Source organism: Heloderma suspectum, chromosome 4 (genome assembly GCF_057233095.1).
Source record: "Heloderma suspectum isolate Gila_16-S chromosome 4, 16-S_ref, whole genome shotgun sequence".
NCBI classification, from domain to species: Eukaryota; Metazoa; Chordata; class Lepidosauria; order Squamata; family Helodermatidae; genus Heloderma; species Heloderma suspectum.
The window spans coordinates 144,481,069-144,495,219 of record NC_139461.1 but is presented as its reverse complement, the minus strand read 5'-3'; the positions used below and the strand labels follow the sequence as shown (position 1 = coordinate 144,495,219).

The window sequence follows — 14,151 nt, the reverse complement described above, 5'->3', positions numbered from 1 at the left end:
CTCATTGGAAGGACAGATACTGAAGCTGAAGCTCAAATATTTTGGCCACCTAACGCGAAGAGAAAGACTGAAGGCAAAAGGAGAAGGGGACGGCAGAGGATGAGGTGGCTAGATAGCATCACCAATGCAGTGAATATGAACTTGAGCACACTCCGGGAGAGAGCGGAGGACAGGAAGGCCTGGCGTGCTATGGTCCATGGGGTCACGAAGAGTTGGACACGACTTAACGACTGAACAACAACAACTAGACTGGCTTCTGGCCCTACACACATGACCCACACCAATGCAACTACATCACTAGTGCTATTCAGCCACATACCCCTGCCCGTTGTAATGATTACTAAGAACATAAGAACTGTGCTGGATCAGACCAAGGGTTCATGCCGCTTCCCAGAATGGTTAGTCAGATGTTTCTAGAAAGTCCACCAGTAGGGCATAAAGATGATAGCCCTCTCCCATAGTTTGTCCTACAGCATCTGGGATTCTGCCACAGAACATAAGTAGTTCCAGATTATTATTTATTTGTTTGCTTGTTTAGAGTATTTTTATCCTGCTCCTTGGCCAAAAAGGCTCCCAGAGGGGCTTACAAATAATCAATAAAAGTCTGCCCACAGGCTTCCAATCTAAAAGATACTGCACACAAGGGAAAAGAAGAGGGAGGGAAGAGCAGGAAAAAATCAAGTCTTTCAGCAGGGCTAGTGGAATGGACCTAATTCCCCTCTCATCTTGCACAGCCCGCTGCAATGGCTGCTGGTGGTGATGGTGGAGGGAGGAGGAGCCTTCATGAGCAAGGCCTTTCAGCAGGGCTGGTGCAATGGCCCTGATCCCCATTCCCAGTTAGTTATCATGGACATGGCTAATGGCCATTGATAGGCTTATCCTCTACAACTTTTAAAGGCATCTAAGCCAGTTGTCATCACCACATCTTGTGACAGTGAATTCCACAAGTTAATTATGTGTTGTAAGGGGAAGCACTTTAACTTAATTTACTGCCAAAGGAGCAAGAGAAAGAAAGACTACTATGACTTGGTAGTTAACTCCTCATGGTTACACAGCAGGAGAACTAGCTTGGTTGAGAGACTATGCCTGGAAATTGAGGAAGTCACCCAAATTTCAGAAATGTTTTCAAGGCACTTTTCAAACGGTAGAGAAACTGAGTTACTGTATGAGGTCAAGAAGGAAGAGGAGATACCAAATGAGACATTTTAATACACTTCAATCTTATGTTGGGCAAGAGCTCTCATACCCTCTGTTAGACAGCAAGCATGTGTTTTAGCTAGTTCCAAAACAAGATATCAAAGACACAACACTTTCCCCTCCCAATTGCGGGGGGGGGGATATTAACACAAGGCAACACCAGTGAGTGTCAGCCAGACTCCTCGTCAGATGAGGAGGCTGAGAAGAAAATGTTGCCTATGTATCTTGGGAGGTTGGACAGAGTTCTTTAGACAAGGGGGACATCAGTGCCATGCCATCTGAATCAAGAGGCAATGGAGCACTCGGTTACAGAGGGCAGACCTATAAGAAATGTGATGCCACAAATCTAGCATAAAGTTTATATTGTCATGATTGTTATGCTGTGGTTATGGATTTTTAAAAAAATGTTTGAATTGGTTTTGTTTTAATGTATGTGAAGATGCAAGGCGATGTCTTCTAAAATGGGGGTGGGTAGCAGCGTAAGAAGCCTTATACATCTTTAAAGGCAGTCCCAAGTAGGAGATAGGTATGGAGAGGCAGTCCCTGAAGGCCAGGGAGACTTCTGGAAGCCTAAAGACGCATGTGTGTGAAACAGAGGAGCGATCCTTGTGAGAAGAGCTGCAAAGGCCTGAATTCTGTGATCAGGAGTAGACAATTACAACACCAGTTGTTTTCCAAACCCTGAACTGAATTTGGTCTTTTCTGAAAAATAACCTGACTGAGCTACGAGGCTCAGGAATAGGCTATAACGATCCACAACAGTATTTTCAATATGATACTGGATATATTTCCATTCACTTTGGCAGATCTGGCACTTTGGCAACCAGAGGTGGGATGCTGTGTGGCACAGAACACCAGTAAAAGCTCCCCTAGGAAGACATTTTGGATAGGTGGGTTGTTTTGTTTTGCTGACACACAATGTCTGACCAGCTGCCACCTTTTGAACTGGGAATAAATTTTCTCCCAATTAAAATAGGTCCATAACAACCATGGTTTACACTGGTCCTCACTATTATTCCTGTGGTGTGTGGCTTGGCTCATTGGCCTGATTCCATCTTGCCTGAAAAAGCTTTCTGCATATAGCAAACTAGCACATCAGGGAGAAGGCAGGAGAGTATTTTTAACATGGGGGAACCACTCGAATATATGACACTTCCTTATCTGCAGCCTCAAGTACAGTAAAGAAGTAAACTGCCTTATTCAGCATACTGAATGGCTCTCATTCTAGATTTCTGCCCATCAAGCCACCGTGTTTAAACTGGCCTTTAGTTACGGCCGCAGAATGGGCACAACAGGAACAGGTGTGGCTACTGTTTTCAAAGTTGACTTTCTCAGGAAAACCATTTGGGGGAGGGTTGATACTTGCCTCCCACTTCAGAATCTGTTGCCCTAAGTGCCCTTGCCATGTTTTTCCTGATTGAAAACCTAATACATCAAACAAGTGAAAGTACCCATTGACTTTTATGGGACTAGGAAAAGCTCAAGTAAACACATATCTTCCCACCTCATGAATACAGGTTTCCCCAACTGCAGTCTCTTCTTTTGTCCTATCTAAGTTAGTGGAACAAATGTACTAAATTGATGTGTATGTGACAATAGAAAAAGTCTTAGCAGGCATGTAAAATTCTCTGGTGACCACATGTGGCCTCACTTAAGAAATCAATGGCCTATCAGACATGATTTCTTAAAAAAAAAACTTTAAAATATTTATTTAGATGAAATAGCACACAATAATTTAAATTAATTATGAAGTCACAAAGAGTAATCATTCACAATAAATATAAACAATTAATCATTACGTAGTGTATATACTACAAATATAAATATGACAATCTCTAGAAAACAGCTTTAAAGAAGGAACTATAAAACGTTAATACCTGATCATTAATTCTAATAATCACAGTAATCAAGTCATACTTTAACATGCACATAAAACGTTATTACCATTTACCAACATAAAACACACTAGATCTATAATACATATTACATCTATAATTCTACACCCGATACTATATCAAATTAAAAGAATAATGATTAATATCCAAATTATATCCATTTTTCATAAAGCTTATAAATGATATTCAGTTTTCATAGAATGTTCCTACCGATCACCTTCCTTCCCTCAACTGGACATAGTTGGTCACCTTTTGTCATTTCTGAAATATACCACACCTTAGATAACCAACATTTTACAGAAGGATTTACAAGAACCAACATTTAAAGGAAATGAGATTTTTTGCTGCCATCAACAAATTCCAAACTAACTTGTAATGTATAACTAACAACAACATAACTAAAAGATCCAAAGGTATCATATATCCAATCATTAGATTAACTATGTACTGAATCTTCCTCCAAAAGACAGAAATTTTTGGGCAGGATCACCAAATATGGCAAATATTTGCATTGTCTAAAGCCTATCTCCAACACTGGTACAACCCATTCTTATTGATCAAGCAGGTATTAAATGCTTATGCTATAATCTTTTATAACAATTTTCCTTAAAATTTTAACACAGAGATAGTGCTGGCCCTTTAGTGAAAATAAATTGTCACATTTATTCTGATAATGTTTCTCCCAGCATATTTTCCCATTTATTTCTAAAATGCTACTCAAAGCACCATTCAATTTAATAAAATTTCATAGATTTTAATTAGTCAATAATCTCTTCTTTGATCAACTAGATAGATAAATCTATATTCATTTTGCTCAAATTAATATTCTTTGTTAAATAATCGGACACTTGCAAATACTGGAACCACTGTGCCAGCTTATTCCCTAATTTGACACCAATATTGATTCTACTTAAATATGAAATACATTTTAACTTACTTGAATGTTGAGACGTGTTTCAGCTAGCCCTGCACAGAGGACTGTGAGCTTGAATGGTGTGCCAATTTCTTGGACACAGGTCAACAGCTGCTGAAAATCATTAGAGCAATTGCTTTTTCTATTCTTTTCAAACAAGCCTTTTAAAAAATGCCCTACATATCTCCCTGCAAAATATCATGGTTTCAAAGATAAGAATACTTAAATTCCCACAATATCTGCAAGACATCCTTAACTATTGATGCGCAGCCAGCCAGTACATCCATAATGTGGTTCATTATTCACACCAAACTATCAACATGCATGCTGCATTATAGAACACTTGTAAAGGCTGATTTTTCTGTTACCCTCATAATGACAAAACATGTTTGAGTCCACGCTTGTTTTGGAATCCTGTAGACGGGAACAGATTCCTTTCCACCAGAGCCAGTACAAACAGAGATGAAAGGTGAGGCTTTCAGGACTGACCCACAACATACTGAGCTGTTCATAGCAGAAACTCATTTTTTAAAGCAGCCATGTCTTGTTTACTCTGATAGCAGCTATTTCCCCTCAATTAGCTTTTTTAAAAGCTAGGTGCTGTAACCCAAGAAGGCAATGGGTCAGTGTGTAGCAATTCATGCTCCCCAGTGCAGGGCAAAGCATGTGATCACCTAAGCCAGTCGAAGGAACTTCTCCTTCCCTCTGTGTCTATACTGGCCACTAGTAGAAGAGAGTTAGTTGCTCCCTTCCACATGATTCCAAAACAAGCAGAAAGGGACTCAAATACATGCATGTTGCTCTGTAGGAGTGTAATGTGTGAATCAGCCCTATAACTTTTTGTTCTGAGGAAGAGACTACCTAAAGTTAGTGCTGGTTCTCACAGCAGCCACTCTGGCTTAGCATTGCATAGCTCTCTCCTTACGGCAAACAGGTTGCTCACCATGAGCAGAAGCTGCTATTTTGCATGCTTCTGCAGACTTCACCCTAATACCATGTATGCAAGATCCCACTCTTGTACTTCATGTTAATTACATCTTGAAAAATACTCTTCGGCTCTGCATTCACCATCAATAATGCATTCCAAGTCCACTTCATATATAAACAAATAATAAAAGAAGCATATAATAACATAATGGGCTTATCCAATGCAGCACTTGTGCAAGGCTGCTCCCTTAAGGGGAATTCCCTACCGCTAGGGGCAACCTCTGTTTGATTTTGCCTGATCCGCCTCCCACTGCAGCCCCCTACCCCACATCTGAGTGGGGTGCTGGAGGCTGCACTGGAGAATTTATACAGAATGTTTTTGAGCATTCAAAGCACTTCACATTGTTATTCTCAGCAAGATTTCCAGCCACTATTGTCGATGGCACTATGTTACAGATGGGGACCAGAGGCTGAGAAGACAATGGCTCACATAGTGAGATCACCGTGGCAGAAGCGAGATTTGCCCAGGGTACTTCTTGACTCACAGTTCAGCCTCTTTGCCACTATGTTATACTGGCTCTCCGGCATGGAAAATGCAAAGAAAATCCACTTTTAATGATTCCTCAACTACGTACCATAGCCCCTGAAGAGGCAGTTGAAGAGGAGAAAAGAGGCCACCAGTCTGCATTATGGTCTTGCATATGCCTTCCCGATCACATGACCAAGTGGACATTTTGAGTGGCGTTAGCATATCTGACTGGGTGGTGTCCTTGTTCTCAAGCCATCAGATGTTCACTTTTACCACAAATAAAAGATAGGATGGGACAGGACAACCCAAAATACTTTCCCCTATTAGAATTATTACCTCAAATATTAGCCAGAATTATTACCTCACAATACTAGTCATATTAGATCCCTAACTATCCATATTAGAATTATTACCTCAGTCTCCAGGGCGGGGTGGTGGTGGTGGAGAACTAGGTGTGCAGTAAACTCTGCAAAGTACAAAAGGGTAAGTCTCAAGTACTACTTGGAAGTAAGCCCCACTAAATCCAAAGGAACTTACAAATAAGTATGATTAGGATGACACTCCTAGAACTTGGACATTTTCATCATTTGCATTTTAAGACAAGACACAAGGGGCCATGGGGCTTCCTTTAGCATCTTCCCTTAAATTGCTGTCCTTAGGGAAACGTACATTAATTCCCAGGGATGCTCTAAAACAGATGCTAATTAAATTACTATACTCTTAGCCAGAAATCACAGAAAATGCATTTAAAGCTGAGCATTCTCCACAGCCATAAACATTTATTTGCTAGACTGCACCATCTCGAGCACGCTTTTCCGGTCTGAAGCCATAAAGGACCCATACTGCTAGCCCATGGCACCCAGCTGCACCTGCCTATAGACTGTCTCTGTGTGCGGGCGATGTTGCCTGCTGCTTCTTGGAGTTAACGACGATCCCTTTGGATTTGTCTCAGGCGCCTTTATGTGTGGCTCCCGCTGCGCTATTCGGGTGGGAATTACTTGAATGAATTTATATGACCAATCGGGGCCCGGGAGGGGGCCCATTCCCACCAAGCTGCGTTTCCCAACGTACAGGGATCGCAACTGCTCTCCAATGCGTCCCCGTGCCATTCCTTTGCGCGAGTGCCCCCCCGGCAAAATGCGATGCAGAAGTGCCGCATCTCGGCAGTGAAGCCGGCGCGTGCAAAACGAGCGAGGGAGAAGAGCCCGAGCCTCTAGGCGCCAGACCGGCAGTTATCTCAGGCCGATCGCGCCCAGAGGCATGCAACTGCTGCTGCCCGGGGATGGGAGGGGGCCCAGGGAGCGCCCGCGGGCAGAAGGTCCCAGGGCAGGCGCGATCCCTGAAAGCTCGGCGGCGGCCGCTGCGCTCTGCCTGAGCCCTTGGCGAGCTGCCGCTGCGCGTCGGAGCAGAGCGGACCACCCGGGGTTGGCCGGACCGACGCCCTGAAGACGGCAGACCGCTCTCCACGGGAGCGGCGGGCTGCAAGCGCGTTTCCGGCGAGATCCACGTCCCGCGCCGAGTCCTTCCCGCGAACCACCCCTCAGCGGCGCCTCGCGCCCTTCCCCGCAGCCCTGCGCCACTTGGCAGTCGCCCCGCCGCGGGAAGACGCGGCGCGCCGGCCCGCCCGGCCTCTCTGCCCCTGGGCGCACTTCCCGGAGGCACGCCCGGCCCCCGGCCCTGCCCTGCCGGCACTCACCTCCGGGCAAAGCAGCAGCAGCAGCAGGAAGGTGACTCAGGCGCCGCCGTCGAGCCGCCTGGGGCGGCGGCGGCGGCAGTCCTGGCGAAGTCTCTCCCGCGCCGCCTCCCGCGCCGCGCCGGCTTCTGCCCGCAGCGCCAGGGAGACGAGGCGCCCAGATCAAAGGCGAGCGGAGGGGGCGGCCGCCGCAGGCGGGGGCTTCAGGCAGGGGCGGCCCGGGCGCGGCGAGCCATCGCCTCGTGGTGGCGGGAAGAAGACGCGGGAGGGCGGCAGGCAGCGCCAGCACCCGGTCGGGGACGCGGAGACGCAGCGGCTGCCGCGGCCGTCCGCCCTACATGGTGCGGAGGCTGCGAGCCGGAGCCGGGCAGCGAGCAGCGGCAAGATTTCAACGCCGCCGCCGCAGGTCGCGCCGCCTCGACAGGAGGAATTTACAGCCCTGCACCGAAAATCGGGGAGACGGGGGACGCCGGGATCCATCCCCCGGGGTCCTAAAGGGAGCCCGCGCTGCTCCGGTGTACTGCAGAGGGAGTCGCTTCACCGAGCGCCAGGCACGAGGCAACCCGCGCCCCACACCTCCGGACCCGGGCAAGGAAGGCTAGCGTAAATCCACGCGAAAGAGCATCGGAACCCGAAGTGCAAGTCATCTACAGTGTCTGAAGTTACTTAAGAATTTTTTAGTAACGTTAATACAACTAAAAGCAACCAAGCGCTGTCAGTTGCGCAGTCATCCCAGTGCCTTAAGAAGGATGATGGTGATGATGATGGATGGATGGATTAGTTGAAATTATTCCTGGCTGGTCCCAACATAAAAGAATAAAAACAGCACCCAGTAAAACACAAATCAAAACCGGTAAAATAGTATCCATAAACAGCAGCAGGCCCTGCACAATACAAAGAAGAAAGGCATGCTGCATCGAAAATCTAGGGGCCTCTGGAAAATAAGGGTCTTCAGCCCTGTGGGAAAGAGAAGGGAGGAGGCTGAAGCTCAAAAAGTGGCCACAGAGAAGGCCCTGCTCCTTTCAGAGTCTAATCTCGACTGAAACTTGACACCAGATGTGGGCAATCTGTGGGCCACATGTGACCCTCTGAGGCTTTCCATGTGGCTCATATGGTTGCCCAAGTTGCCACCTCTGAATTTACCACTACCCAATTTACGCCCACCATTCAGCTGTTTGGCAGGTCGTGTGGAGTGCCATTATGATGAACAAGGTAGGGACTTTCCCGGGGTGCTGCCCGCCCCATAATCATCGCACATGGTAATCAGCTGTCTGGGGGGCTGTGTAGAAGTGCAATTTAAATGGGGATGGTGGTATGGACAGAGTCATCCCCGTGTGCTGCCCTCCCCATTAAAACTGTGTGCCTGCCCCGCTGGTTGGCACTGGGAAAAGCTGGGTGGGAGTCGCGATGGGATCTCGGTGCACACAGAGTGGAGGGTTAAACGTCCCCATCCCTGCATGCTGAGATGAAAGGTGTGTGTTTGGGGGGGGGGAAGGAGGAAGAAGATGTGTGTGTGCATGCAGAGCCCCCCAACCCGCTGCCCATTGCTCTATGTGACCATTGGTGGCAAAAGTTTGCCCACCCTTGCTTTATACTCATATAAAGTATTCCCAGAATGCTGGAATGCAAATAGTTCAGGGAGGGGTTTGAAATATCTGTGATGGAACCACATCCCTCTCTCCACCCTTGGCCATGGCCCTGTGGAAAGGACACACCTCTCAGGAAATAGGAGAGGTCTGGCCATTAAACCACCAGTTGGACTTTCTTGCAAACCAGTTAACTTAGCTGATAACTCTGCTGGGCTTCTGAGCAAGGATTTATTCTCTGTCCTCCCTCCTTGTCCTCCCAGTATAGAATCATAGAATAGCAGGGTTAGAAGGGGCCTATAAGACCGTCGAGTCCAACCCCCTGCTCAATGGAGGAATCTAAGTAAAAGCATCCCTGACAGATGGCTGTCCAGCTTCATCTTGAATGCCTCCAGTGTGGAAGAGCCCACTGCCTCCCTAGGGAATTGGTTCCATTGTCGTATTGCTCTAACAGTCAGGAGGTTTTTCCTGATGTTCAGCTGGAATCTGGCTTCCTGTAACTGGAGCCCATTATTCTGTGTCCTGCACTCTGGGATGATCAAGAAGAGATCCTGGCCTTCCTCTCTGTGACAACCTTTCAAGTACTTGAAGAGTGCCATCATATCTCCCCTCAGTCTTCTCTTCTCAAGGCTAAACATGCCCAGTTCTTTCAGTCTCTCCCCATAGGACTTTGTTTCCAGTCCCCCGATCATCTTTGTTGCCCTCCTCTGAACCTTCTCCAGTTTGTCTGCATCCTTCCTAAAGTGTGGCACCCAGAACTGGACACAGTACTCCAGATGAGGCCTAACCAGTGCTGAGTAGAGGGGAACTAGTACTTCCTGGGACTTGGAAGCTATGCTTCTCTTAATGCAGCCCAAAATAGCATTTGCCTTTTTTGTAGCCACATCATACTGTTGGCTCATATTCAGCCTGTGATCTACAACAATTGCAAGATCCTTCTTGCTTGTAGTGTTGTTGAGCCACGTATTCCCCATCTTGTAACTGTGCATTTGGTTTCTTTTTCCTAGGTGCAGAACTTGGCATTTATCCCTATTATATGTCATTCTCTTGTTTTCTGCCCAGCGCTCTAGTCTATCCAGATCACTTTGAATTTTGTTTCTGTCTTCCAAAGTATTAGCTATCCCTCCCAATTTTGTGTCATCTGCAAATTTGATCAGCGTTCCCTGCACCTCCTCCTCCAAGTCATTAATACAAATGTTGAAGAGCACTGGGCCCAGGACTGAGCCCTGCAGTACCCCACTTGTTACCTCTCCCCAGTTTGAGAAGGTCCCATTGATAAGCACTCTTTGAGTCCGATTCTGTCGCCAACTGTGGATCCACCGGATCGTTGTTTCATCTAGCCGACTTTGAGCTAGTTTGCTCATCAGGATATCATGGGGCACTTTGTCGAAAGCTTTGCTGAAGTCGAGGTATATGATGTCTACAGCACTCCTACAGTCCACAAGGGAGGTTACTTGATCAAAAAATGAGATCAGATTCGTCTGGCAGGATTTGTTCTTGACAAATCCATGTTGGCTTCGAGTCATCACTGCATTGTTTTCAAGGTGCTTACAGAATGATTGCTTTATCATCTGCTCCAGAATTTTCCCAGGGATTGATGTCAGACTGACTGGTCTGTAGTTCCCAGGTTCCTCCTTTTTGCCCTTTTTGAAGATAGGGACATTAGCCCTCCTCCAGTCATCCAGCACTTCACCCGTCCTCCATGATTTCTCAAAGAGAATAGACAGCGGTTCTGAGAGTTCTTCTGCCAGTTCCTTTATTACTCTAGGATGCAGTTCATCCGGCCCTCGAGATTTGAACTAAGTAATTAGGTGTTCCTTGACCATATGCCTATCAATCTCAAGCTGCAATCCTGCCCCTTCAGCCTGTACTTCACCTTTGCCAGGGGGTCATAGACCCTCTTTTGGGAGAAGACTGAGCCAAAGTAGGAATTGAGCACTTCTGCCTTTTCTTTGTCATCTTTTATCGTTTTGCCATCCTTATTTAATAGTTGAGCCACCATTTCTTTCCTCTGTCTTTTATTATGCATGTATCTGAAGAAAGCCTTTTTGTTGCTTTTAGCGTCCCTCGCTAACCTCAGCTCGTTCTCAGCTTTAGCCTTCCTGATGCCATCCCTGCAATTCTGTGCTACCTGCCTGTATTCTTCCTCTGTTGCTCGTCTTTCCTTCCTCTTCCTATATGTGTCCTTTTTTGTTTTCAGGTCATCTCTATGCTTTTTACAAAGCCACATTGGCTTCTTCTGTTGTCTTCTACCTTTTTTTCCTTGTTGGAATGGTTTGTAATTGTGCCTTGAGAATTTCCTTTTTTAAAAACTCCCACCCTTCTTGAACTCCTTTTCTCGTTAGAGTCACTTGCCATGGGACCTTACTTATCATTGTTCTGAGTTTATTAAAATCGGCTTTCCTAAAATCCACGGTAAGCATTTGGCTACACTCAGCTTTTGCTTCCTTTAGAACCAAGAACTCAAGTATAACATGGTTGCTTTCCCCCAAAGTTCCTGTAACTGCTACTTTATCCACTAAGTCATCTCTGTTGGTTAGGATCAAGTCAAGGATAGCCGATCCTCTAGTTCCTTCCTCTACTTTCTGTAGGAGGAAGTTATCCGCCACACAAGTCAGGAATTTCCTGGAGGGGCCATGTTTTGCAGAATTTGTCTCCCAACAAATATTGGGGAAATTGAAGTCCCCCATTACTACTACATCATGCTTCATTGAAACATTGGCTATTTGCTTTTCAAAAGTTTCATCCTCGTCTTCTCAGCTGGTAGTAGACTCCGACCACCATGTTCCTTTTATTCTTTGCTCCATTTATTTTAACCCAGATGCTCTCGATGGGGCTACCAAGCTTATCCTCCTGTATTTCTGTGCAGAGATACGTATTTTTCACATATAGTGCAACCCCACCTCCCCTTCTGTTCCTCCTGTTCTTTTTGAACAAGTTATATCCTTCAATTGCTCTATTCCAGTCATGAGAGTCATCCCACCAAGTCTCAAGTATAAGATAGTTATAGCTATCAAGTCATAATTTCCCTCCTGTATTAAGAGTTCAAGTATGTTCTGTTTGTTTCCCATACTCTGGGCATTAGTATATAGACATTGAAGACTATGGGCTTCATAGTCTGGCTTTCTTCCTACATGTTTGTGAAGATTATTATTATTGGGCGCTATTAGAGCTGTTCTCTCCGTTGCGGTGCATGAGCCTTCATTCATTGTTACCCCCAACTTTACGTCTCCCTTCCCCGTGGGATTCAGTTTAAAGCCCCCCTGATAAAGTTCTTCATGCTTTGGCCTAACAAATTCTTCCCAGCTTTTGTGAGGTGCAACCCGTCCCTTGCCAGCAGACCATCTTCCAGGAAGTATAGCCCATGGTCCCAGAATCAAATCTCTCTCGTCAGCACCACCTTCGTAGCCAGTCATCCCCCCAATGTATTTTTCTTTCCCTTTCTATCCCACTTCTAACTACTGGAAGGATGGATGAGCCCCAAAGTTCTTGAGTTTCCTTCCCAAAGCTTCGAAGTCTGACATGATTTCTTCGTAGCTCTTTTTGGTAGTATCATTTGTTCCCACATGGATGAGAAGAAAGGGATACCTGTCAGTGGGCTTTATGAGTGCAGGCAACCCTTCAGTCATGTCTCTAATCCATCCTCCCAGGAGACAGCATACCTAGCGAGTCCACAGGTCTTCGCGACATATTTGGGTTTCAATCCCACGCAGCAATGAGTCTCCCACTACTACTCCTCTTGTGGTTATAGGCCTTGGTTTCATTGCCTCTGCTTGACTGACCTCCAGCCTTTTGCTTGCTCTCATGCAGGTTCCCCTGTAATTCTTCCTCTGCAGGCTGTCCTCCAGTCTCATCCTCAAGGACCTGGAAACAGTTCCATAGTTCCAGTGCTTCCACTGGTGCAGAGTGGCTTCTAGTTCTTCTGCTCCTGTCACCCTTTTCCGAGGAGTATCCTCTTCTGCATTTTTCCTCACCTCAGCATTTCCCTCTTCTGCCTCAGCTTGCTGTTGCTCTTCAAGCTTCTGGTCTTCACTTTGCTGCTGTAGTTCCACCGTTCTGTCCAAGAACTCTTCATGTTCTCTTATTCCCTGGAGGGTCGACAGTTACCGCTCCAGTCCTCTTACTTTTTCTTCCAGCAATGTGATCAACTTGCACTTGTTGCACATGTAGGCCATGTTGGTCTCAGGCAAGAAAACAAACATTGCACACACCTTGCAGGTCACCACCACTGCAGAGTTTTGTCCTTCCACAGCCTCTTTTCCCTTTTTGTGTCCAGCTTTCTGATTGTTTTAGAGTAGCCTGTGCCTGGTCCTCTACTCACTGGAGGTTAAAAACAGAGTGCCACTGGTATGGAAGTGTGTGTTACAAGAAAAATAAAGTAAAAAAAGTTTTGTTTTTTTAAAAAAAATGTTAGGGGCCTCTCCCTTGACCTCCCCTGCCGACCTCCCTTGGCCAACTCCTGTTTGCTCTCTCTGATCGCTCGCTCTCTGGGAGCTTGCTTGCTTCTGTCATCCCTAGACCAGCTTGAGCACCTTCCTCTGCTCAGCTGGGAGGTGGGAAACAGACTGAAACTTCCTGCCCACACAGCTGCCACACTCCCTCAATTCAATTGGAGCTCTCAGGAACACCTGGTGAGCTCACAGTCACACAGAGGGAAAAGGACAGCCCCCTGGGCTTCCTCCAGCCCACTTACCTCTTTGCCTTTGTCTCCTTTGTCTCCTCTTTCACTGCAACTCCCCTGGCCAACTCCTGTTTGCTCGCTCTGATCACTCACTCTCTGGGAGTTTGCTTGCTTCTATAGTCCCTAGACCAGCTGGAGCAGCTTCCTCTGCTCTGCTCAGCTGGGAGGCGGGAAACAGTATGTGTGGGCTTGTAAGGGGGTCTCTGTCCCCGGAGGTCATACAGTGACAATGCTCCTTCAAACAGCAGAAGACTACCCCCATATCCCTTCAGAGGGCAATATCCTACCCTAAGCGTCAGAAGCGGCCATTGGCTGCCTATGTAGGCTGCCCTGCCTGCTCTTGTCCCATATGGGGTTTTTTTTATTTCATTTCATTTCTGTAACATCCCATAGCCAAAGCTGTCTGGGTAGTTCACAAAAATTAAAACCACAGAGTACAACATAAATCAGTATAATATATGAAAGCTTAAAACTATAATATACAAGTACAACCAGAGTAAAACCTAGTAGCAATTAAGAGATTTCAAATACAGATTATAAAAAGCATTGCTAAAAGACTAGAGTGCTAAAATGCTGGGAAAATAAAAAGGTCTTCACCTGGTGCCGAAAGCAGTACAACATAGGTTCACTGTCACCTCTGTAAAACAACATAAACCTGACCCATGTAAACAGAATAAGAGGGACAGAAGGACTGAAAGAGGGAAGCTTATCCCTAAAATTAGAGCAGCCA

General features: G+C 46.2%; 1 protein-coding gene across 6 annotated transcripts in view; it reads right to left on the bottom strand.

The window, feature by feature from the left end:
• SYNDIG1 (synapse differentiation inducing 1) overlaps positions 1-14,151 on the bottom strand; it is a 54,563-nt gene that overhangs the window by 29,694 nt on the left and 10,718 nt on the right. Inside the window, exons 1-3 of one of the 6 annotated variants that reach the window (XM_084850767.1) lie at positions 7,158-7,578; positions 5,875-5,927; positions 4,030-4,116 (exon numbers count right to left, since the gene is read on the bottom strand). The exons of 2 other annotated variants lie outside the window; for them this stretch is intronic. The gene's annotated coding sequence lies outside the window, so the exon portion shown is untranslated. Of the gene's footprint in view, positions 1-4,029; positions 4,117-5,567; positions 5,728-5,874; positions 5,928-6,330; positions 6,401-7,157; positions 7,616-14,151 lie in introns of those variants that run through there. 3 more of the 6 variants (XM_084850766.1, XM_084850768.1, XM_084850765.1) reach the window with 3 other exon arrangements.